Source organism: Pinus tabuliformis, chromosome 1_2, assembly GCF_031772625.1.
Source record: "Pinus tabuliformis cultivar Carrire ecotype Pingquan chromosome 1_2, CPIR1, whole genome shotgun sequence".
Taxonomy (NCBI): domain Eukaryota; kingdom Viridiplantae; phylum Streptophyta; class Pinopsida; order Pinales; family Pinaceae; genus Pinus; species Pinus tabuliformis.
In genome coordinates this window covers 746944150-746961203 of record NC_142298.1, presented here as the reverse complement: position 1 = coordinate 746961203, position 17054 = coordinate 746944150, and the positions used below count along the sequence as shown (strand labels likewise).

General features: G+C 39.3%; 1 pseudogene; it reads right to left on the bottom strand.

Moving 5' to 3' along the window:
- Positions 1 to 13531: 13531 nt before the first annotated feature.
- On the bottom strand, positions 13532 to 15111 carry LOC149207920 (protein ASPARTIC PROTEASE IN GUARD CELL 2 pseudogene; annotated as a pseudogene).
- Positions 15112 to 17054: the final 1943 nt, after the last annotated feature.

Sequence of the window (17054 nt, the reverse complement as noted above, 5' to 3'; positions counted from 1 at the left end):
TAATCTGAATCGGTGAAGCCTTGAAGCTTCACTCCCTCTGTCCGTCTGTACCATAATCCATACTATGAAGTGCCCCTGAGGTATATCAACACATGCTTTGTCGCCTTCCAATACAGCTTGGTAGGCCTAACCATCACTTCACTAAGCTGGTTAACTGCATAGCCCATATCTATTCATGTGTTCACGAAGTAAATGAGTTAACCCACAAGCTTCCTATAAACAATATCTTCCACTACTTCCCTTGAAGTATCATTCTCCTTCCTCCAATTACCTGATAGAGGAGTCTCCATGGGTTTGCTGCTCTCCATGCGAAATCTCCTAAGTATCTTGTTGGCATACTTGCCCTGAGACAGAAACAACTCCACATATCCCTGCCATACCTCCATGCCAAGAAAGCAATGCATAAGTCCCATTTCCTTCATCTCAAACTCTTCGGCAAGGTCCTCCTTGCAAGACTTGATCAGCTGATCATCACCTATCAGTATGAGATCAACAACATAAAGTACAATGATCAATAGTTTACCTTCCACCACTATGTGGTACAAGTTCACATCCACTTCACTCTACGTGAAGCAAAACTCGGTGAAGTAGCTATCTATCCTGGTGTACCAAGCACGAGGTGATTGCTTCAGCCCATATAATTCTCTCTTGAGCCGGAACACATGCGACTCATGGTCAAAGGTCTCAAAACCTTCAGGTTGCTCTATGTACACCTCTTCCTCAATCACGCCATTAAGGAAGGTTTTCTTCATGTCCATATGATGTATCTTCCAACCCATCTGTGTTAATAGTGCCAATATAGATCTGATTGAAGAGTACGTTGTAACAGGAGAAAAGGTCTCATCATAGTCAATCCCCTCTACCTGTGAAAAGCCACGGGCCACAAATCTAGCCTTATACTTCTCCACACTACCATTTGCAACTTTTTTTATCTTGTAAAGCTAACGAGATCTCACCATTGACTTGTCGTTCAGTCTCAGAACCCCTTCCCAAACACTGTTACGAACTATGGAGTCATACTCTTCCACCATAACAGCAACCCAAACTGGCTGCTGCACTGCTTCCTTAAAGGAAGATGGCTCTGTTACAACACATTCTCCCATAAGAGCCATGTATCTAGTGTACCTCTCAGGTGACCTAGATACATTTTCCCGTGCATCATCCAACAATATGTCAACTTATCTGGTGTGATTTCTTCCTTCTCTGGAAGACTCTGCCTGAGTGGATGTCTCCACTCTCGGATCCTCTGCATGTGGTTGCTCCACATCAATTTGAGGCTCCTCAACCTTAGGAGCTAAAAACCCCTCATCCACATGTATCTCAAGATCCCTCTCAAGGAAAACTCACATGGGCCTTCTCCTCATCGAATTTGACATCTCTACGAACCACTGTCATCCTGCTAGTCGACAAGTACACCTGATTGTTGTGAGGTTTATCACTGTACCCCACAAATATCCCCAAATCTGTTGTCAGCTCAAGCTTCCTTCGGGCATCTTTGGTCACATGGAAATATAGCGATGACCCAAAAATATTGAACTGACCAACATCTAGCCTCTTACCCGAATAAGCCTCCTCTGGTGTGTTCATCTCAAGTATCCAATGTGGGCTACGGTTCTTAACATAAAATGTTGTGTTGCATGCCTCAGCCCACAAGTGTAGTGGTAGGCCCTGATCATGCAACATCGCCCTCACTACCCCTACTATCCTTCTGTTCTTCCTCTCAGCCACCCCATTCTGCTGAGGGTTATGAGGTGTCGTCAACTCCCATTTAATCCCTTCCACTGCATAGAAGTTCTTAAACTCATTTGAGACAAACTCACCACTGTTATCACTTCATAAGCTTTAACCTTCTTGCTCGATTCTTTCTCCACCAATGCTTTAAACTTAGAAAGATTTTTGAAAGTTTGATCCTTTTTCTGTATGACAAATATCTAGCATTTTCGAGAAAAGTCATCAAGAAATATAACATAATACCTATGTCTAGTCATGGATGCTATCGAGAATGGTCCACACACATCTCAATGGACTTTCTCTAGAATATCCTTTGCTTGACTCTCTCTGTCGTGAAAGGAATACTTGGTGTATTTTTCCCAAAGTACACCCCTTGCATGTATCAACTTGCTCAAGCATACCTTTGGGAAGACTGGTAGAGATCTACTGCAATATATTCAAAGCCCCATGATGCAAGTGGCCCAATCGCCTATGCCAAAAATAGCCAACGTCTTGGCTTTTCACCCTTTCTACTTTTGTGCTCAAAGAAACACACTCCTCTACCTCCAACTTATAGAGATTCTTCACCGGAATCCCTATCTTCTTTACTTGACCCGTGGTTATGTGTCGAAGGAACACCTTCCCTTTTGAGAAGATCACATCATAGCCTCTATACTCAAGCATGGAAACAAATACCAAGTTCTTCTTCAGCCTGAGCACATACATAACATTCTTCAAGGTGAGTGGAGCCCCATGCTCTGTCTGAAAAGTAATCATGCGCAATCTAGTAACACTATACTTCCTGTTGTCACCCATCTCGATATGCATATGGAGATATTTCTCCTCCATGCCATTAAATAACTCTTTTAAGCTAGTCATATGGAATGAAGCTCCACTATCTAAGTACCATACACTTCCCATCATTGATCTCACCATGCATGCAATGAGGGAAAAGTCCAACTCAAATTGAGAGGCCAAAGCCTCACCCGTCGCTCCTCCTGAGGACTTCTTGAGTGGACAATTTGTAGCAAACTGGCCCAGCTCATGATAATGAAAGCACTTAACTTTCCTCATGTCATTCTTCTACCTCCATGATAAGAATCCGATTGGGAATGGGAAGCTTTCCCTTTCCCCTTCTTTGCCTTAATCACTAAGGCATAGTTCTCTTCATCATCAGTCTTTAATGAAGAGCCATCCCTAGTGTTCTTCTTGATCTCCTCCTGCATCAAATATGACCATAGTCATTCCCAATATGGTAACCTCTCCTGACCATTGACAGTGTCTTGATAACAATGGAAACTCTTTGGGAGTCGTAGAAGAGAAAGACTCATCATATTATCCTCGGTAACTGTGATTTCAACACTTCCAATTTCATCACAATATTGAGTGAACTTGGTCAAGTATTTTGGAATAGGCTTGCCTTTCTCCATTTTGATTTTTGAATTTTTTCCTTCAGTGCCAATTTCCTTTGGTCGTTGTTGTTTTGATACAATTCTATCAATGCTTTCTACATAGCATACAAAGTTTCCTCACCATGGAGACTCAAGACAATGTCGTCTCGAACTCCCTCAAGGATTATCTGCCTCGCCTTCACCACACACTTCTTCCATTTGGCTAGATTATGTGCATTTGATATTGCTAGCTTGGGAATGTCTTGATCAAAGCCATTATACTCTAGCACAACCTCCATTATGTCCCTCCAGACTATAAAATTTGAGTTTCCTTCTAAGGCATACTGAAGCCGCAAACCGTAGAATGCCATATGTCAATCCTGAAGTATGTATTGCAAATTCGAATTTCACCTATAACCCAAAACTCAAAAACTTTGAAATCTCCTCTATTATGTTTTTATCAGCTCCGATACCATGTAGAAAATCTTGTAGATTCGCAAGCTCAAGTAATGTACTAAAGAAAAAGACAAGAATCTACTTCTACTTTCAACCAGCGGAAGTCAATAGATTTATGAAAACAATATGAACAAGAAGAAGATAAATCAATGGCACATAACACAATAAGTTTTCTTGGGGAAAGCCACTTCTCAAAACCCCGCTATCTGTATTGCATATATCAAAAATATGAGTGAATATACAAAGCTTGTTCTCACTATAACAATTCCGCACAAGTATGCTCAACTCTCTCAACTCACAAGCTAGCTCAAGCCAAATCCTTAGCCTATTCAGTAGCTCTCCAAGCCCCTAATCTATTGCATAATTAATAGGATGAATAGACTGTACTTAAAGAGAATTCATGCTTCCAAAACTGTGCAATCCAAACATAGGATCAATCTCTGATGCATGCATGATATTTACACTGCAGTAAATAATACAATTGATAGTACATTGTCCCTACACTCTAGTCTCAACTAGGTCTTTCTCATAATCAACATGCATGAGTTTATGATGAGGGAATCTTCAACGAACTAGAGTGACACTTTTGGATGCACAAGTGCACCAACTGACTGTTAACGCTCAATTACTTCCACAAATATTTTGGAACTAATTTAACTGAACATAACTTAGTAAACTGAGTGATCTAATTACAACTCAAAATTAAACTCATCCTGGACCCCTAAAACTTAGGGAGAACATATACATGACTACAAAAAGACTTCCAACTTGAAGCTCCTAAGCTAATTAAGTTAATTAAACATAATTAACTATTTAAAAGTTGTTATGCGAATAGAATTCGATTTTCATTCTCAGTTTAATTCAAGGACAAATTAAACTAGAACATCTTGTTACCATTTCTCAACAATTTCATGGATTTACAATGCTCATAATGTAAAAATAATGTCCCAAATGGCTTCAGAACAATAAAAAAACCCAAAGTTGGGGTCTTATTGGGCTCAATTTGGTCAAAAACTAAGAAAGTTATGCTCTAGAGAAGTTTTGCTGCTGACTACCCTACAAACTAGAATTTCCTGCTAACTTGTAGGAATTTACAGGGTAAGTTCCTCAGATAGAACACCAAAGGACACCACTCACAAACAGATCACAGATCAATACACCAGTATTCTTGAGGTGGTTAAAACCCTCAAAGAGGGAAACAGTCCACGGCCTGAACCAACACAACCACTTCAGGTAATTTATTAATAAAAGAAAGAAATTTTACATAAGCTTCTCTCATGAACTGTCACCCTACAAATGACCCTCCATGCTCTTTAAATAGAGATCATGGACCAATCGGGTGTTAATCCATGGATCAAGCGTTGGTAATACCAAGGAGATAATGAACCGTTGGATCACTTCATGTCTAGAACATATCATGACTGTTGGATTGTAAGTTACAAATGTACATAGTAAAGAAACACACTTTACCTAACTCTACACTAGACCAAGTTATACTTAACTATTTCCTATGTGTTGGAATATCCTAACATCCCCCTTAAGAACAACTTGGGATAGGATTGAAGGATGTACAAATATGACACAATAGGAGAAGGAATGAGGCATTAGAGCCTATCCCCACTTAGTGACAACTTCTTGAACTCCAACCATAAATCGAAGTTTAGTAAACTTCACCTCTGTGAGAGCCTTTGTAAACATGGCTACAACTTGATCATTGGTGGAACAATATTGCACTTCGAGAACATGGTCATGAATGAGCTTTCTCATGAAGTGCATGTGTAGTTCAATGTGTTTGTTGTGCTGATGTTGGACTAGATCTTTGCATAGTTGAATGGCACTTTGATTATCACACAAAAGTGTAGTCGGATGCTGCTGCTGAAAGCCAAACTCTGACAGGATCTGACAAAGCCACAAGGCTTCCTTACTAACTTCTATTTTGCCACGATACTCTGCTTCTTTTGAAGAGAGAGAAATGGCACTTTGTTTCTTGCAAGCCCATATAATAGGTCCAAAACCAAGAGTGAAGACATAATCTGCAGTAGACTTCTAATCATCAGGGTCACCAGCCCAATCGGAATCGGTGAAATCAACCAATAGAGGAGATGCTTTTGCACTGTAATGAATCCCAAACTGAACTGTACCTCGAACATAACAAAGTATTATTTTAGCTGCTTTCCAATGACTTTCATGCGGGTTTTGCATAAACCAAGCAATAAGGCCAACAACAAAGGAAAGGTCAGGATGAGTAAGGGTCAAATACAAAAGTTTTCCTACAAGATGACAGTATAAGGTAGCATCAACTTCAGGGGAAGTACAAGTTATTGAAAGTTTGGCTCCAGACTGAAAGGGAGAAGGGGCTGGCTTACAGTCTTCCATGTGAAAATGGTGTAGAAGATCACATGCATACTTGGACTAGGAAAGTGAAATACCTTCCTTGGTTTACAAGACTTGAAGACCAAGAAAATAATGCAAGTATCCTAAGTCTGTCATTTCAAACTTCTTTTTAAGGCTCGAATTCACATGGTTTATAAGGTTGGGATCACTACCAGTAAGGATAATATCATCAACATAAAGAACATGAACGATAATACACTTACCCACTTTCTTGGTGTAGACAGTATTGTCAGAATGACACCTAGAAAAGCCAGTATCTAAAAGAAAGCTATCCATTTTGGCATACCAAGCCTCAGGGGCTTACTTGAGACCATAAAGGGATTTCTTAAGCCGATATGCAAGGCTAGAGTTTGTTTTTATAAAGCCAGGAGGTTGTTCCATATAGATTTCTTCATGAAAGTCCCCATGCAAAAAGGCAGATTTAACATCCATCTGATGGACTTCCCATTTGAAAGAGGCAGCAAGGGAAAGAACAAAGTGGACAGAGTTCATTTTGGCAACAGGGGAGAAGGATTTAGTATAGTCAATGCCTTCAACTTGTGAAAAACCCTTAGCAACAAGACAAGCTTTATGTTTATCAACTTTTCCATCTGGTCCAAACTTGGTTCTGTAAACCCATTTGCATCTAACAAGTCTTTGTCCCTTTGGAAGAGGAACAAGATCCCATGTATCATTTTCCAATAATAAACGATATTCTTCATTCATAGTTGTGTCCCAATCTGGATGGCCTGAAGCATCTGCAAAGGTGTTAGGATCACAATTCGTCGAAGCTTGAGCTAGTAAAGAAGAGGCTCCATCGAGCTAAGAACGTGTACATCGTTGTTCTATAGGATCACCTGCTACATCTCGAGTAGCACGGACCCATTTTGGAAGCTGAGCTGAAGGAGGATCCTGAGAAGGTGGGGGAGGATTTTCATCCTCGTTGTCATCATCTGAAGAAGAAATATTTTCAGAAGTAGAAGGGATAGAGAGAGGTGGCACATCCACCGAACTAGGCTCATAGGCCGATATATTTTCAGAAAACTTTACATCTCTTCTAATGATAACATTTTTGGACTTAGGTGAAAAAAGTCTATATCCGTTGACATCTTCAGAATATCCAACAAAAATAGATTTTTCACTCTTAGGTTCTAAGGTTTTGTGTTTCTCATCAGGAATATGGGCCCATGCATCACTTCCAAAAGCATGAAAGTGACTTACATATGGTTTAATTGAGCTCCATGCTTCTTCTGGAGTGATATTGTTTAAAACCTTAGTAGGAGTTCGATTTACTATGTAATTTTCATAGTTAATTTTTTTTGCCCAAAAATTAAGACTAAGTCCTTTAGACTGAAGCATACAATTAGCCATTTCCTTTAAGGTGTGATTCTTCCTTTCAGCTACACCATTTTGTTGTGGAGTATATGGAAAATTATGTTGCATTTGAATTCCATGCTCAGTGCAAAAGTTGATGAATTTGTTGTTAACATATTCTCTACCATTATCAGATCTTAGCTGAGGAATTTGATGTCCAGATTGTTTCTCAACAAAGGCCTTAAAGGCCAAGAACATGTTAAATAATTCAGTCTTGAGTTTTAAGAAGTATACCCAAGTGCGTCTGGAGAAATTATCAATGAAAGTTAAGAAATACTTGTAGCCAGAAAATGAAACAATTGGAAGTGGACCACATAAATCACTATGCACAAGCTGTAAAGCAGCTAAGGCATGCCAAGAGACACATTTTTCAAAACTACCCCGATGATGTTTTCTGAGTACACATCCAGAACAAACACCATCTTTGCAAGATACCATAGGAAGACCTGTCACCATATTTTCTTTACATAGATTTTGAAGGGAGAGATAGTTTAAGTGACCAAATCGCTCATGCCAAAGTTTGCTCACTTCATCATTATGAGCAACAAATACTGAGGGAAGTGTTGATGACCCAAAGTTGTTAAACTTATACAACCTTGTAGAATCCTTAGCAATGCCAGTAGCTAAAATCTATCTAGGATCTCTTAGGCCCTTAATTACAACATCATGAGGTGAGAATTCAACGATTTTACTTGCACTTAAATGAGTTATCTGATATACAGATAGAAGGTTGCAGGATAAGGTTGGAACACATAATACATCATTAAATTGACCATTGTCTAGATGAATAGTTCCAGTCCCTACAACACTAAGTGATCTATCATCACCAACATATATATTTTTGGTGTTACAATCATTTAAAGAAGAAAACATGACCTTGTTTTTTGCCATGTGATAAGAAGCTCAAGAATCAACGAGCCACTCACGAAAATGAGAAGAAGAAGATACATTTAGTGCATAACCACACCGATATGCTTGACAACCACATGCAGAAAGTGTTATTCCTGAAGATGAAGTTGAAGTTGAATAGTGCTCCAAATGGATGTTATGTTTCTTCACTGCTACTTCCAAGGCTTCCATCTTCTTAAAGCATTTGGATTCTAAGTGGCCATCTCGATTACAAAAGTTGCAATGTCTATCAGTCTTCTCCCCTTTGTTTTTATTTGCCTTATAAATTTGTTGAATTGATTTTTCATTTTGAGACTGAAATTGCTTAGGACCCTTGTTTGGTTTAGAACCATTCTCTTTAGGATACTGATTCTTAGGATTCTTTGAATTCGATTGTTGTGGGGCAGCTAAGGCTTTCTTAGAAGAGTTTCCAAGATTAAGAAGACCAAGATGTAAGAGTTTTTCTTGTTCTCTTATTAAAGAATCACAAAAGGCATCAAAAGAGGGGGAATAGTCTTGTCCTTGAGAAATAAAGGCTTCTCTAGTAGAATTGAAGGTGGAAACAAACACAGAGTAGGTTGGTCCCAACTTAGTAAGAATGGAATAGATATGACTAACATCTTCTTTCTTAACTTTAACACCTTCCAAGAGAAGTCTAAGGGTCTTGAACTTGGACAAAAAATCTTCAATGGAGGAAAAATTATTGGGTTCCAACGTAAGCAACTCATTTTTGAGTTGATGGGCTCTAATTTCATTTTTAATTCCAAAAACTTTAGTGAGTTGTTTCATTGCTTCATTAGGGGTATCAAGTTCTGCGAGATGGAATTTAAGGTCTGGAGAAATAAACATCCCTATCAACCCACGTGCTTGATCTTGCCTATTTTCCCATTTGGCTACCTTATCTTCATCTTTAGGTTTAGTTTCTTGGCCTGAGGCTATTTTGCAAAAGCCTTTACTTCTAAGTAAATCCACAATGTAGGACCACCATTGGAAGTAGTTGGTACTGTCAAGAATAACTTGGCATGGAATTTCCATTTTAACATAAACAAAAGCTATAAATGTTGAAACTAAGTGTTCCAATGGAAAGATATCGAAAAATTAGGCTGATAAAAAGAAAACATCTCTGAAAATGGCTTCCGGATGAAGAAGTTATGGTTTTTTGAAGAAAAGTTGTTGAAGATGCCGAAAAAGTGCGTGAATATGCGGAAGGGAATGATAACGTTATATTTAAACCCCCCCCTCACCCCTTTCCAAAACTAATCTAATTAGCTCACTTTAAAAAAAAATTATGTGACCCACTTTTATAAATAAGTGAAAGTCACTTTTACAATGGCACTTTATGAGCTACCCACTAAATTGTAACTTAAATAAAAGATAAAGAGACTTTAGAATTATAAGTGACTCACCTTTTATAATGGGTGAGAACACTTTTACATAAAGTAACTTTAAATCATAATTTACATGTGCTTTTTGAAAAAATAACTCAACAAAAAGAAACACTTGAACTTAAGACCTCTATTCTCATAAAGTAACTTTGGACCAAGTGAGTAGTTTAGAAGGCTAGTAAATTTTGGAAAAAATGAGGAGTTTTTTTTTCATTTTTTTTAGTCACTGAAGCTTTGGGGTGCGTGTTTACTTGAAAAAGCCCTTTTTGCCTACAAAACAAAGAACCACACAACCTAACACAGACATTCAAAAAAAACCAAACCTTATAGCTTGAAGTTAGCTTTTGCCGGAAACTAAATATTTTCCTGAATGTTTCTAATTTTTTGAGATCACACTAAAGCATGGCTAAAAAGAACATACACATGAGAAAGATCCTTCCTTTCTGTTTTTTATTTTCCCAGATCGCACAGAGCTACGGGGCAAAGAGCATACATAGAAATGAAAGGTATAGATCCAGTTATAAAAAGACAAAGAGATAAATAAACCAAAATAAACAGAGAGATAAATAACTAACACTACAAATAAAGGTTGTATACCTCCAGATCTTAAAAATGATGTAGCTAGGGCTACCAGAAACCTTTTCGTGTGAAACGAAAGGGGTTCCTCACTGGAATATATGCTCCTAACACAATAGAGCAGTCCACCTGGCTTGAAAGCGATAAGAAACAATAAATCTAGGAAACAATAGTCGGATGCAGTTGTATTGACTTTCGATTTGGACCACCAATGGATGCAACCCTCAAATAGATCTGATACCATGTAGGAATTTACAGGGTAAGTTCCTCAGATAGAACACCAAAGGAAATTTCTCACAAATAGATCACAGATCAATACACCAATATTCTTGACGTGGTTAAAACCCTCAAAGAGGGAAACAACGCATAGCTAAGCCAACACGGCCACATTAGGCAATTTATTAATAAAAGAAAGAAAATTTACATAAGCTTATCTCATGAATGATCACCCTACAAATGACCATCCATGCTCTTTAAATAGAGATCATGGACCAATCGAGTGTTAAGCCACAGATCAAGTGTTGGTAATACCAAGGAGAGAATGAACTGTCGGATCACTTCATGTCTAGAACATATCATGACCTCGGATTGTAAGTTACAAATATACATAGTAAAGAAACACACTTTACCTAACTCTACACTAGACCTAGTTATACTTAACTATTTCCTATGTGTCGGAATATCCTAACATAACTGTTCTATGAATTTCTCCTTTCGAGGAACCACCAAATGACATTTTCGCCTGGTGCTGATGAGATTCGCGTTGTTTCGGGTGCAAATTATTGAATGCTTTAAAAGCCCAATGACCCCTATGGCAGAAATTTTGGGCCACATGGGTCATACGCCTGGGGTTGGGGCTAACACCCACCCCGTCGACATAACCCCCGACGGGGGCGGGCGGTTATCCCCTTATATCTTTATCTGCATGCATTATTTTCTAATATTCCTACATTTGGATTTATATTATTGCTTTGCAAACCTTTTCTTAACAAATAATATCCTTTTCATGTTTTATTTAATAAATAATTTTAATCTTTGAAATTCTTCATTTTATTTTCAGTTATTCAACTCATTTTTTTTAATTAAATAATTTAATCATGGATCCTCTTTATCTAATTTTCGGTTTATTTTATTTTATTTTATTTCTTTATAGTTTTTTTTATTCTTACAAATATTTTTCTTAACATGAACATGCTTTTTATATATTTTGAAATTTGCTAGCAACTTTTAAGTAGGTTCATTATTTGAATGCAGATTTTGTTTATAGTTTTTTTTTTATTGTTACAATTTTTTTTATATAACATGAACTTGCTTTTTATATATTTTGAAACTTGCTAGAAACTTTTAAGTAGGTTTATTATTTGAATGGAGATTTTGTTTATGGTTTTTTTTATTGTTACAAATATTTTTTTGTAACATGAACATGCTTTTTATATATTTTGAAATATGCTAGGAACTTTTAATTAGGTTCTTTATTTGAATGGAGATTTTGTTTTTATTAGTATTTGCTAGAATTTATGAACTTTCTTGATTTGCATCCAAATTTTCTATATATTTTCCTTCTTAAGCATTTTTTGTGTTCTCTTTTCATGTATGGACTATTTAATTTAATTTAATTTGCAAGCAATTTTTAATTTTCTTTAGATGTAAAATAATTTTCTCATTGTTAAAGTGTTTCTATGCAAAACATTTATTGTTTGTAGTTTGCAACATATGGTAACTTTTATATGGATGATATATCTAGCGAAACAGATTTCCTTAGCCCTTCTGTGCTTGTCACTGTAGAATGGGTGTTGGAAAAATACACTCTCAAAACTAGAATGGACACAACATCTATTTTGGAAAATTGGAAAATGATAGAAATTATGCTAGAGTAATTAGATCAAGAGAAGGAATCACAAAAAAATTACTAAAGTTGTTTCAAGAGGAAGGAATTATTTCCTCTGTGTACCATGCATAAAAATAGAGCCAACATGGCCAAAGTAGGTGTCGTCCCTCATTTGATTGGCATTCTTCCTAGTGTGGACACAAACATGGTACAACAATCTTTGGTGGTTTTGCAGGCACTATCCGTCATTTCAGAAGGCTAGTCTTCTATATTTGGCCATGCCCTAACCATACCCATTATTGCTAGAAGTTTGTTAGTTGTGTCTGATATTGCAATGGATTATGTAGTTGGGATTATATTTGAAATCTGCGTCAATTCTGCAGATGAAGAACTGCTAAGAAAAGTTTTGAAGATGAGCACCCTTGAGAGACTTACTTTTCTGTTGTAGATAGAGTGCTCACCAAGAACTAAGCAGAAAGCTAATGAGCTCATTGGGATCGTTTCTTGCCCCACACTAGAATAGTTCTTGCTATGATTTTAGCTACTATAAGCATGATAAAAAGTAAATAAATAAATATTATTTTCATTTATAAGCATGATAAAAAATAAATGAATAAATATTATTTTCATTTATTACAATTATTCCTTCCAAACAAACACTATAGTTATAATTCGACTTTATTTTATTTAAATGATTCAAATCACATAATATATTTAAGGATTTTAAAGGTAAATTATTCAAAGATTTTAGATATCTTTTTTTCTTTTCATGTGGAAAGATCTAAACCTTCAGAGTTGTACGTTGGTTGTGGATTCTCAATAAGGTTAACGTGTGGGTTACTAGAATCCTTTCCATAAGCATTTCGATCTTTTGGAACTCCATCGTCTCAATTCAAATAAGTATTCTGTCCAAAATTAAGAAGGGAAATATCAATTTTCTAAGGTCAGGGTCAAATAATATGGACATTAATTTATCATCGTAATATGACATTAAAATATCATCGTAAAATGAGAATCACCTTTTCCTAACCCATTTAAAATATCATCGTAAAATGAGAATGATCTTTTCCTAACCCATGTAACCGATTCCACAAGTTTCAGACACTATAATCCACTCGAGTGGAAAATACTGAGATCTGTATATAAAAAGCAATACCAGATGTTTCCCATGCCAACGGTAGGTAAGATCGAATTATCAATAACTGATTTAAATATAATGTTTTTCCACGGTAGAAAGAAGTGATTATATATAGATATAGATTTGACACCTTCACAAATAACATTTCATGGCATCTTCCATTGCCGTCCGTATTGATCTTCCTAACCAGACAAGAAAGTTCTACATTTTGAAACTACTTCTGCCAGCAAGGCCAGAGGTTCTGCTTTTCGAAAGGGACTGGCGCCTTAAAATCAATCGAAGCAATTGGCTTTACGAGCTAATAATCACATTCCTTCCCGAACGAACGAAAACTTGCACACTGGATTTGGACTGTAACATCGTTTTACGATAAATTACGGACGAGACAAATCTAAATTAATGTAACGCATGCGTTTGCGGACATATAAATATGCACGCTATTCTTTATTTAATAGTATGTTGCAGGCTAAGCAGGGTGTGAGAGAGCCATTATCAACACTGGTGGGGAGCGAAACCAATGAGAGAGTTGGCGGAATCGAAGGAAACACGAACGCCCTGCTGCTGAATATTCCCCATGATAGAGAGATCTGAGGTGGCTGGCGCAAAGGCAAAGCAAAATGTGCCCGTTAGATCCACTGGTATCATAAAGTTTTTAGCCGGAAGAATTAAGGTTGCTCCGTTGGAAAATTGGAACCCCACGGTTGGAACCATCACGTATGCCCGGCCCGACAGGTCATAGCAGGTGTCGAAGATGGAGACGCCCTCGGCTCTCGGAAGTTGTTGGGTGCCCGCGACGAAGGCGTCCCTCGTGGCGTCGTAGGCGGCTGTCGGAAGGCGCGTGACGGCGGTGCCGGAGTCGATGATGAACCCTCCGCGACCCGATGTTTCGTCGATGCGGAAGACGTCGGATGGAACGGAGTCGAGGAGCACGCCACCGACACTGATCGCGACGAGGGAGACGTAGCAGAAAGTTGGAAGAGAGGGATTCGTCTGCAGGGGAGTAAAAATAGACTCGACTGGAACGGATTCCGGGCCGAATTCGAGAGTACTCGAGGATTCTGACGGCCGGTCGACAAGGCAGTAGGAGAAGGCGCGTCCCGTCTGCATGCCAAGCTGGCCGGGGAAGGAGAGCGGCCCGGCTCCTAGGCCGAGCAACCCGGCGGCCCCAGTGAAGAGACCGACGTTGTCGTGGCCGCAGCCAATGGCCACATTGCGGACAGATGTGACCCCGAATGTCAACATCTCGGTGGCGAAGCTCCCGATGGTGTAAGAGCCGTCGCCGTAAGAGACCTTGCATTGGCAGCCGCCACCGTGACAATTGTAGGCACCGAGTTGACTACAGACGGTGGAGAAGGAAGCGGAGAAAGCGGGGTTGAATATGGGATCCACCTGCGAATAGCACTCGCTGCACGGTTCGCACTGAATCCAGACCACGTCGCTGCCCGTGTCGAGCACCATGAATTGCTCACTTGTCGGCGTCCCAACACCTATACGAGTAAAGTATTCGCCGCTCCCCTGCGTCAACCCCGACACGACCTCGCTCCCGAATTCGGCAGTGATCTCAGCCACGTTCTCATAGCTCCCCGCCGGGTTCTTCTTCAATCTTAGTTTCCTCTCTATCTGTTGCTCAAGCGCACGGACCCGTCTGGCATCCCTCCTCAGCTTTTCCTCCAACCGGCGCTCGTAGGACGCCGTAGTGTTGGCGGCGTCCTTGACCAAAAGACTATCCCTGTGCATCACTTGCACGCTCCAGGCTGTCCTTCTCGGCTTCGTCTCTCCTTTTTCATATTCAACTCCGCCCGGCGCGGGCGCCATCTTGGTCTCAATGAGCCAAGCTGCGACATCTAGAGAATGATACTCCGGCAACTCGGGGGCAGAAATTGGTCTCGACTCTGGAGATTGGAGGAACAAAAGCAAGTGTATACACAAGAGGAACAAATACGGAACTAAAGCGACTGGAATTCGAGGTAACTCCATCTCCTTGTCCTTTGTGTGCGCGATACTGTAAGAATGGAAAGCTGTAAGGGTGAAGCCAACTGAGCGTGGGGGAGTGTGTCAGATCTGTGACGACAGGTGAATAAACGAATTACGAGAATGTGGATCTATTTAATGCGGTGATCAGAGATCCGAGATATGAGGAATTACATTAGAAACACTTCAATTTGAAATCCTTTCTCCACCCTCCCACTCCTTGGCCTGGAATTAATGGCTGCTCATCCATTGAATTTATCATTCTCTAGATGTCGCCCCCTGAAATATCATTATCAGTCTATGTCATTGCCACCCCATGTTTGTAGCTAACACATTCACCAAACATATGGAGAAAAAAACGTTTTAACGACTAAGTTCACTGGGAAAAATAAATAAGACAATTAAATGCTCAGATGGGACAAATAATAACTATTGCTCAACTGAATGTCATATATGGAATGTTCAATGTGTTTCACAGTGGTGCTACATTCAATAATACAATTTTAGTGGGCGGAGGCCGTAATCACTTCACAAGTCGAGACAAATATTTCTGTCTCGCATTAAGTAGTGGTTTGATAGGAAGGGCAAAAAATATTTGGTGAGATATTTTCCTGTAGCTTCCCTCGTCTGGTTAATTCACTCACATTCTTAATCAGGTGCCTGCATGCTCAAGTCTCAATGAGCTGCCATGCATTTGCACGCGTATGAATAACGTACATCATTTACTTATAATTTATATAATAAATTATAGAAAAAATAAATTATATAATTGTTTAATAATTCTTATTTAAAATAAAAATTACTTTACATTGGAGACTAACAATAAAAATGATAAGCCCCCAATGGGGTGATCACGCACATCGTTTTTGTCATTCTTTCTGTGCAATAATCTCTTTTACGCAATATGGCTAGCGGTGTACTTCAATTTGGTTGGGCAATGAAGTTGGGTTGGAAGGAGAGTCAAGGTGTTGAGGTTTGGGTTTATGGCACCTTACTATGGTTTCGGCCTTGGTTGAGGAGTGTAGAAGACAATTGCAATTTTCGAGTGTGGGTTGGGTCCTGTCTTCTTGTTTTCCCTTGGGATCCAGGCACCCAGACATTCGGGGTTTGGTATAGTTTTCACGCCTTCACAAGCTATATTCCCTCTTTGCACCTGTGGCAACTTTTGGTTCCACCCCTATCCGCGAGGGCTCTTTTTGGTCTTCATAGGTGTGTGGGTATTATTCATGTCTTTGGTAAATTGTGTTGAAAATATAATTTCAACTGTGCAACAGTTGAGCCATGCGGCAGCATGAAGACAATAACCGAGCCCTTCACCAAGGATCGGGAGGCATAAACACTCCAACATTATGAGAAAAACCAAATCGCAGGCTTAAAGATCCGCTTTAACCTCAGCCGTCAGAATCTAACCGATCAATGGTCTAGATCGTATCGGCGTATCGGCAAGTCGGCATATCGGCGGGGTGGAGCATTGGAGGCAGGCAGCGGTAGCGATATGAAACATCGCCGATGAGCGATCGCCGATATCGCATCGGCGAAGTCGCAGCGGGAGGACTTATAAACGAGCTTTTGTGTTTGCGATGAGCGATCGCCGATTTCGCTATCGGCACATCGCTATCGGCAATGTCATAGGGTCGGGGCCTTTAACATGAGTTTTGTAGCGATGCGATGGAGCGGACCCGACAACATTATAAATAGTTTTTTGATAAACTTTCAAGTCCGCGCTCAGGGCATTTTTAATGTATTTCAGGCATATATATATATATGATCGGAGGTATCGGCACATAGTGCGATCGGCATATTGCAATTGGGGAAACCATGGGGACACAACCATTCTTATATAAGCGCCATGCGATGAAGCTCGGACCCGATGGGTTTCCGGAGCCAAACTGTATAATATTTGAAATCCGCCCAAGGCCATTTTTCATGATTTAGCAGTGTTTTGCATATGTTTTCAAATATAT